This window comes from Alligator sinensis, unplaced genomic scaffold, assembly GCF_000455745.1.
Source record: "Alligator sinensis unplaced genomic scaffold, ASM45574v1 scaffold1092_1, whole genome shotgun sequence".
Classification (NCBI taxonomy): Eukaryota; Metazoa; Chordata; order Crocodylia; family Alligatoridae; genus Alligator; species Alligator sinensis.
This window is the reverse complement of record NW_005842252.1, coordinates 494677-504379: the sequence shown is the minus strand read 5'-3', so window position 1 is coordinate 504379 and position 9703 is coordinate 494677.

Sequence of the window (9703 nt, the reverse complement as noted above, 5' to 3'; positions counted from 1 at the left end):
TCAGCATTGATGGAGGGCAGGGAATCTCCCTCACCCAGGCCTCCTTGTCCCATAATGGGTGGGGGCATCCCATGGGACTGATGAAAGACCGACGCAAAGTACCCATTTAATAGGTTGGCTTTTTCCTGGGCATCGGTCATCAGTTCTCTGTTCTGGTTTAGCAGGGGTCCAGTGTTGCCCTTGCTTTTCCTCTAGCTCCCCACATATCTAAAAAAAGTACTTTTTATTGTCTTTGATACCTGTAGCTAGTTGGAGTTCAGTCGCAGCCTTGGCTTTCCTGGTTCACTCCCTGCAGGACTGGACCAGTGCAGAATATTCCTCCTTGGAGGTGGATCCCATCCTCCATCCTTTGTACTCTTTCTTTTAGGCTGCAGGACACCCACTAGTTCCCTGGGGAGCCAACAGGGCTGCTGTGCCCTTTTGCTGCCTTTCTTCCGAGATGGAATAGCATTAGCTTGTGCATCGAGGATCACTCCCTTGAGGAGCAACCACTCTTCCTGAACTCCCCTCCCCTTGGGGTCGTGGTCTCTTAGGGCCTCACCGACAAGCCTCCTGAGCTTGTCAAAGTCATCTTTCCTGAAATCAAGGACTTCTGTATTGCTGACTGAGTTGCCAGCTTTACAGTGGATGGTGAAGGTGATCAGCTCATGGTCACTGTCACCCAGCTTCCCATCAACCATTAGGTCACTGATTAGGTCGTCTCCAGTTGCCAGTACCAGGTCAAGCAACACTTTACCTCTTGTTGGCCTGTAGACCTCTTGTGTCAGATAGAGGTCATCTACGCATGAGAGGAAGCTTTGCGACCACTCGGGTTTAGCCAAGCGCTCTTCCCACAAGATGTCTGGGTAGTTGAAGTCTCCCATGACAACCATGGACCTGGAGCATGTGGCCTCATCCAGTTCCCTGGTGAACTCCTGGTCAAGCTCTTGACTTTGGGTGGGAGGTCTGTAGACTCCCACCATCGTATCCCCTGTGCCATTTTCCCCATGGATTTTAACCCAGAGGGTCTCCAGCAGTCCACCCTGGGCACCAATATCAGCTTGCAGAGATGCATAGCTCTCCTTAAGATAGACAGCTACACCCCTGCCCCTTTTGTCCCCTCAGTCTCTCCTATACAGGGTATAGCCGTCTATACCTGTGGGCCAGTCATAGGTGGAGTCCCACCAGGTCTCTGTTATCCCTATGACATCGTAATTATTTGCATTAAGCAGGATGACAGGTTCCTCTTGTTTATTTCCCGAGCTCTTGGCATTTGTGTTCAGGCAGGCAAGTGTCCCTTTGGTGGCCCTTGCCTTGCCCACAGATTGTTCCAGGGCTGGGCCAGGAGTGCCTGGCCTGCTGGATTTGCAAGGGTTGCTCAGTGGGCCAGCAGTGGTGGTAGTCCTCCCGTCCCCTGGCGGGCTTAGTTTAAAGCCTGGTGGAGCAGGTCAGCCAGTCTGACTGAGAAGAGCCTCCTCATAGTTCCCTTATTGTCCACAAATAACAGCTAGAATGTAACAGCTTTTGCCCTTTTGAAACTTCCCCTTCTGAAACAGCTCCAAATGTACGTGTGTCCAGAGCCTCTGGTGGGACTTTTTAAAAGAAGGTTTCTTGGAGTGGGATAGAATTTTTGCTCAAAACTTAAGTGAGCCCCAAAAAGTCAGTAGGCTGGTGCTTATGGCACTAGAACAGTAGTGGAAGTGAGTTGGAGGGGAGGAGGTGAATGGGGCAACAGCCTCGGGCACTGCCTTAGTGAAGGGGTCCAAAAATAGCTGACATGGCAATAACTGTTAATCGTGCCACTGCAATCAGCATAGCAGCAGCTTGCACTGTCCCGTGCATGACACTGCCAGGGTGCAGAGCTGTGCTAGTGGCTATTGTTCAGTCACACCTTCTTGTGCATTTTCACAAGCAACTTTGAAAGGTCTATGTTTTGTTTCACTGAAGAGTGAAAACAAATTTCAATATTTTTTGAGACTTTTAGCTCCTAAGTCATTTAAATACTTTGGACTATGTTACACTTTGTTACACACAAACCATCATTGTCATCTGTGCAATGATAGCTGTGCAAAGACCGACATGAAATAAGCGAGGTATCTCAGCCTAGTTTTTTCGTGATGGTAATTTGCTCTCCAAAGAGTCACAAGAGGGCCCACCTGTTTGCAATTCAAGGTTGCAAAAATAGTGGGATGTTAACTCCTCACGAGCCTATGATGCTGTGTGAAATATGCCATCCTTGGTGACAGTCTTGTGGAGATAACTTGAGGCTCCTGGCAGAAAATCTGTACATCTGTTCTAGACATATTCCCTGTTTGTTCCTACACTAAGGACTTCAAACCTTCCTCGTTTTGCTTGAGTGAGCTAAGTGAGGAGCTATGCTGGGAGGAAGGGACACTCATACACAAGGCCTAACTGATTGGGCCAATAATTCATTGCATACCTGGAGGGTATAGGCAGGATTTGAATGCCTGGCACAGGAAGGACAGGAACTTGGCACTATGTAACAACACCAAGAGTACAATGTAGTATGGATGCCCATCATGGTGCCTGTGCTCACTCTATTCAAAGAGTGAAAGTTGAGATTGCTGCTAGAAAGCATCATAGATCTGCAGTCAGTCAGTTTTAAAATCAAGTGCCTCTGCATCATCAGCACAAACAATATTTTGTCACCAGGAGCCCAAATACATTCTTCTAAATGCCAAAAACATGCTGTTTGCTCTGTGTTACAATAAGATTTTTCCAGGAAGGGAGAATCACCAGTCTCTTGTATAAATATGAGCCACGTTAAAAACAATCAGTTCCAAGTCCTGCTCTCACTAATACTAGTGTTTTCCTGAATCAGTGGAGTAGAAAGAATGTAGCTGAGATCAGTGTTTTAGCCCTTTATTTTTCTTCTTCTTTTGGGTGAGTATTTAGTGGTAGGGATCTGATCCCATCAGTGCCCTCAACTTTCATCAGCTTGCAGGAGGCATTCACCCCCCACAGGATCAGGCTGCCAGATAGTAATTAATTCTAATGAGGGCTAAGTGGTTTCAGGGTGTGATATTATTAGTACTGAAGTAATTGGGTAACACACTAGAAGAGTTTGGAATTGCTGGCTCAATTATCAGCATAGGGGACTTCGGCTCATTCATCCTTAAATACACTGTCTGTACTCCCCTGGCTGCAACTAAACTGCAGTGTATTTACCAGTTTGATTGTTTTTAAACTTAAGCTCTTACCCACTTCTCATTCACCATCATACACTATTTCTCCCTATTCAGTACATGAGAAAATTTCTGTAAAGCATTACCACTCTCCTCTGGCTCTCAGTGGAGATCATTTTGTGACACTTGGGAATGAGTAGAGCCTGAACTGTCCAGATAGCATGCCAATATTTTTTCCTGTAGGACATCATTTGTGATCTTTACTAGGAAACCCTATGATGCACTGCCAGCAGAATTGTAACTGAGACAGAAAGGAAAGAGGGAAGAAGGGAAAGTGAACCAGAGAAGAAACAGAAATATAATTAGGGGATTTATGTCATCATCAGTATGTTGATGATACCCAACTCTATCTCTCTCTTTCACTGATCTGGGTACCACAGTCTTGGTCCTTACTTCTTGGCTGCTGGTGGGGATCGGATATGGTTTGACCAGCTGAAGCTGAATAGTGGTGATGGTGGTTGGAAGATCTCATGACTTGGGGGAATATAGGAGCACCCTTCATTGACAGAGGTTCAGCCTCCCCTTGTCACTTAGGTTTACAGCTTTAGGGTACTGCTGGATCCTCTGTTGCACCTGGTTCTTCAAGTTACAGCAGTGGCTAGGAACACCTTTCACAAACTCCCTCTGGTAACAAGGCTGTGACCCTTTCTTTCACATCCAAGTCTGACCACCACTGCCCATGCTTTTGTTACCTTGAAACTAAGCTACACAATGTGCTTTATGTGGGACTGCCCTCCTTGATGAGCATCCAGAAGCTGCAGATGGTGCAGAAGGCAGCAGTCTGCCTTCTGACCAGGCTGAGTCAACAAAAGCATGTAATTCCAGGGCTCCAGAGGCTCCAGAGGCTCCTATAGGTTTCTGGGTATAATTCAAAGTGCTGGTTTTGATGTATAAGGCCATAAATGGTCTGGGCTCCATGTATCAAAGGAATCTGATTTGAAATCAGGTTGTTTACTTAGCTGCCAGAATATGGATTTAGGAAAGTAGTTTTAAGCAATTGTTTTAAAAAAATCTGGACTCATGCATCTACTGTCCTTTCTTTTATTTTAAAGATTTACAGAACCATTGATAGAATTACAGCTGGTCATGACTCCATATAGAGTATTGTTATAGGGTCAGTATTTCATCTTCAGAAACAAAGGACCAGGATCCCACCAGGCATAAAGTGAAGTCAGCTGAGTTATGGTGAACTGTACTATTTCAGATTCTGCCTGAAGTATCTTAGGTCTTAGCTTGATTCTCCAGCCTTCCCCCTACCAAATAAATGCTTTTACTTCTTTTAGCTAAAAGTATGAAACCCCAGCTCACTGTCAGCATTATGTCCTATTAATAATCTCTCATGTGTTGCCTATTGCAATTTCCTTCTTGATCTAACTAGCTTTCCTGTAGGCTTTCATGCTCAGAGCAGCTCAGTATAGGTTACATGTAACTTTTTCATGTAATTATTTTTAAATTTCAGTTTTACTTAAAAAAAAAAAAATCATAATTGAAACATTTCCAGCATTCAGGATTTCAAATGATTTGCTAGTTGTTGAGTAGAAATTAAGAAAATAATAGCTATACAAAACAAAATGACTACAATACTCTTCTTGAAATTTTGTACTGCTATCCTGATCATGTCTTCCTGTTATTTTACTGAAAATTGTAAACCAGAATTGTAGATTACAGTTTATTTGTAAGCCACAACTGAGTTTTAAATTCAGTACAGTTTTAGCAGAATTGTAGGGTGGGTTTTTTTAATTGAGAACAAGGGTGAATATGAGGAATAGACTTATTTTGGGGTTCTGGTGACCTCAACAAAATAGGGCTGAAATATAAAGCCTTAAGCAACCTTGGGTCAGGCCCTATTCGCTTGACTCAGGTGGGTCTAGCTTCTGATACCCACATTATATCTAAGGATGATGCTATTAGTTCAATGCTAAGGTTACTCTGTATGAATAAATCTGTCAGAGTTAGGCTCACGGGTTGCTCCAAAAGCCAGTTCACCTGAGTACTATTCCTTTAACTTCACTGGAGATTGTTGAAGCTAATGGAATAACACAGATATGAATTTTGCATCCTGACTTCTACTAATTATGCAAGTCAAATTAACCACTAATTGTACTCTGAGATACACACACATGATTCACACTGGAGTCTATGGGACTATCAAGGGCAAAGTTATCAGGATGTTCCAAATTAAGGCTCTGATCCTACAAGAATTTACAGTGAAGCACATGAATTGGCTCAACATCCTAAAATAAAGTTCAGTCCAGATTGGTGGTGACTACTACCAAAATCATTGACATCTGCATATGATGGATTGGTAATGAGCTATGTGAAATAACACAGAGGTCTCCTCTCAGTTTTGTCTCAAGAAACACCATCATAGTTGCTGGCCTCCTTAACTGACTTGATTTAGAAAATACTTTAACATATAGAATACTTTTTTTAATGCCAGTTCCTCCAAAAAGAGCAAAGGATATTGCTAGTAAGAAAGTCTGCAGTGCTGTTTCCTTTGCCACAACTGTCCTGCAGGTATAGGAGATCAGACATCAGGTCTCCAGTGACTAGGATTAAGTTCACTTAAAAATATGAGCCTACTGCATTTCTGCTCTGAGTATCACAACAGACCATTGCTAACTTGCCCTGTATAGTTTTAACCTCAAATACAGGCAATTTTCAGCTCCCAAGAACAACCCTATAGAGGAAATGCATGCGACGTGTCAACTTAATTAAATAAGTTTGTTTAAAATACAGTCAATGATGTGTGAAATGATATAATTATTGCATAAATACACTTTGTTAATTAATTAATATTTTAATTAAAATGTAATTAGGAACTCTTTGCATTAATTTCTTTCCATTTTTTAGGGCAGACATGTGCCTTTACCTCATAAAAACTGATTGGAGCACAAAAATTAGGCATTAACCTAAAAGCCCAGGAGATTTTAGAAGGCAAAAGTGACATCAAAGTGCCAGACTCCCAAGGAAGCAATTTAACTACCTATGAAAACCTATCATAACTCTGCCTCATTCCCCTCAGTTTTTCTAATAATCTTCAGGTCACCTGGCCCCAAACCACCATTTCTGCTGACTCCTAGAATGAAATTAACTTAAAGAAGTGGTGAGGAATTTATGGGTCTAATTGTATTCTGAGATATGCACACTTGATTCACACTGGAGTCTAAGAGCAAAATTATCATTCAGGATGCTCCAAATTAAGGCCCTGATCCTGCAAGAATTTACACTGAAGTGCATGACTAATCCCAGTGAATTCAGTAGGACTATTATTCATATGCCTAAAGTTAAACACAATCATCTGTGTTTTGCAAGCTTTGGGGGTCACACAAATATTTGCCAGCAAATGTGGAATGGTAAAAAATTGAAGTACTAATTAGATAAAGTAATACTCTATTTAATTGATATTCTATTTATGTGATTAAACTGAATTTGATATTTTTTTACAGCTACTATTATTACTCTGCAAAGGTTGTACTAACTACATCAAGGTCTGGTAAATTGTTACCAAGATTAATCCAAAACGTCAGATTCTGGTAATATTATATATAATACGGACTCAGGACATTCAAGTCCTACGAGAAAACATAGCTCATTCTGGTGATTGTGCTTTAGTGTGTGACATAGGAGAAAAAGGATTATATGTGTCTAGTGCAGAAAGAACAATGAGCAGTGTGACTAGCATAGGAGCAGGAAAAAATTAAGTGCATCACGAACAGATTACAGCACATCTAAGATTGGAAAAGGACCTGGTGTGCATAACTGATTGTAAAAGCATAGAGTTGATACAACATAAGTAATTTAAAGATAAAGGATCTGCAGGGTGTATTTTTTTAAGCAAAAACTAATTTGAGATTAGAATTCCTTAGGATTCTTGATTGCAAAAGTGAGCTCAGTACCGTATATACTCATGGATAGCTATTCTTATTTGTCTTTGAATTCAGCAGTGAATCACCAAGCCATGCTTGAGTTGTTCATGTGTGAGATGTCAGGTGCACGGGAGCTTACATCATATGCCATGCTGATGCATGAAATTTTTAAACCTGCCCTTGACAATTCAACAATTCGGCAACATGGAAGCAAGACACAAAGATCAAAAACTAGGACAAAAATTACAACAGCAACAACAGCTTATGCAGCTTTCCACATTCAAAGCTTTTTGCAAGAAGCAACATTTACTAAGAGTGAGGTGTGTTTTAAAGAGATAAAATAAACAAACACGACAGGGTGAGTTTTAAAAATTATCTGTTTCTGCAAGTGAGTGAGCTTAATGTTGGAGAAAAAACCCTGGACTCCTACCCTTGCAGAATACAGTCCTCTGTGAATCTAAAGAGCTGGAATAGCATGGACAAGGACATTCAAAGCAAATTCCCACAGCCAGACTTGGCCTATAACCTAGAAGATCTTGGTTAAGTAGGCAAAGGGGAAATGAATATTCATACTTTTTGAGTCTGGCCACTCCAGAGATTTCCAACAAAAAGGCAGTTCATGCCAATTTTAATATAATATTTTCTTACATAGACCATGTGCCTTTCCCCAAAAATTAACTGCTGGAAATTGTGGTGTGTATATATAATTGAGCAAATATGGTAGTAGCAGTTTCTGCTGCTTAAGCTTGTGCCGGGGGAAGTGAAAGTAGGGCTTAATGTACTCCACAGGGAGAAACACAGTGAGCACACTGGGTATCCTGACTGCTGCTACTCAGTTACATACTGCTGCTTACCAATATTGTCAAGGAAAGATATCATATTCAGAGGCATATTGTATGTGAAAAATATGGTATTTCTTGCAATATGGGCATCTCTCCAGTGAAAACTGGAGTAAAACACCAGCCTTACTTTACTGATGTTGCTGAATAGTAGTTATATATGGTTTAAATATGGTTTATAACTTTCACTTATTACTCACTCGCATCAAATTATAGTTGGCAATTTATAGGTCAAAGACCATCATGTTTAAATTATTTGAAAGTTTCCAAATTTCAGAACTGTACATTTCCATCAGAACAGTGAGCTAAAGGCTCGCAAGTCATCACTGGGTTCTTGCAAAGCCAGTTTAAATTTTAAAAACAGAGGCAATGGTCTTTAAAGCAAGACTAGATAAGGCATGAAATATAGGAAGAGGCTATATTAATATATTCATATTTATGGGGTAATAAGAACAGAAACTTGACCATAGCATCCAAGTGAAGCATGGCAGCAGTCTCATGTGGTGGATCCAAATGCATGAAGTATTTTGTCAGGGACAAACTCAGAGGTGAGTTTAAGAAATCTAAATTGCTATGACATGTACCTTTGTGTCTCTTCAGCATGTCAGTTATAACCATTTAGTCTTAAAGGCTGAGATTTCAAAACTACTGAAGGATATGCATTCCCAGGTTCCAGTAAAACTAGTAAGAACAGTTTTATACTGAGAAAGCAATGCAATACTATTGAAATCAAAAGAAATCTTTACAGTTTGTTAAAGTTAGGAAACATGCTTTGAAATCTTAATGTAATTTCTAGAACAAGGATCTTCTTGACTCAAATACTAAGGATCTGAAAATGGTCAATCATGGAGCTAACTGGGCACTCCATCCAGAAAGAAGCAATAATGTCAGCGTAGATGCAGGGTTCACTCCCCTTTTATCTTGCACTACCTAAGGCTGTGATCAGAATACAAAGAAATAAAAATCTCCTTTTCATTATTGTGCTTATCATTTGCATTACAATTGTGCCCAAATGTCTGATAAGAATGGTGACCCTATTTTACTTAACATTAAATAGTCACCCAAGTAGTCAAGGTCCCTGTGTTGTACAGCATGTCTTTCACTTTCAAAGCTATTGAAACAGTTGGTCTCTGCTGTCTTTGATATTGCTGACCAGATGTTCAGGTCAGTATAAGAGTGGGAGCCAGGAAGAATCTGCCATTTGGGATCCTGATACTCAGGCAGAAATCTTGCTGAGGGAAGCCATGCAAACCCTGCTACCATCCCATCAATGAGAATCCCCCACAAGATGTACCAACTCCTGCAGTAACAGCTAATGAGTAGGGCAGGAGGGATATGCTGCAATCCAAACAAATGTTAAAAGTGATAAGCATCAAAGAAATCTCAAGTGACCAAAGAGACCATAGCCAGGGTATAGATTTGCAGCAGTGCTGCTCAGCTTTTGTTTGCCTGAGCAGTTCAAAAGGGCTAGAAAGGATTGATCTGGGTAGCGGAGAGGGCTCTGGGCTAGAAGAACTCACAGTTCATGCAGGACTCCTGAATCACGTCCTGAACTTAGTTCCAAGGACAAGGAAAGAGCAGATGGGTCCTTATCTACAATTGCAATACATCATAGACCTTATCTTTTGTTTGTGTGTGCCACAGAATCTGTGCCCTGTGTAGCTTTGAGGGTATTTGAGCATTTGCAGATAGAAAGAATACCTTACCTAACACAGGAAAAGGAGAATAAACATGGAGCGAGTGGTCAGGATCAAGCATGGTTTGCAAAGAAAAGGAGGATGGGTGAAAAAGTGTTAATGCTAGCTACAGC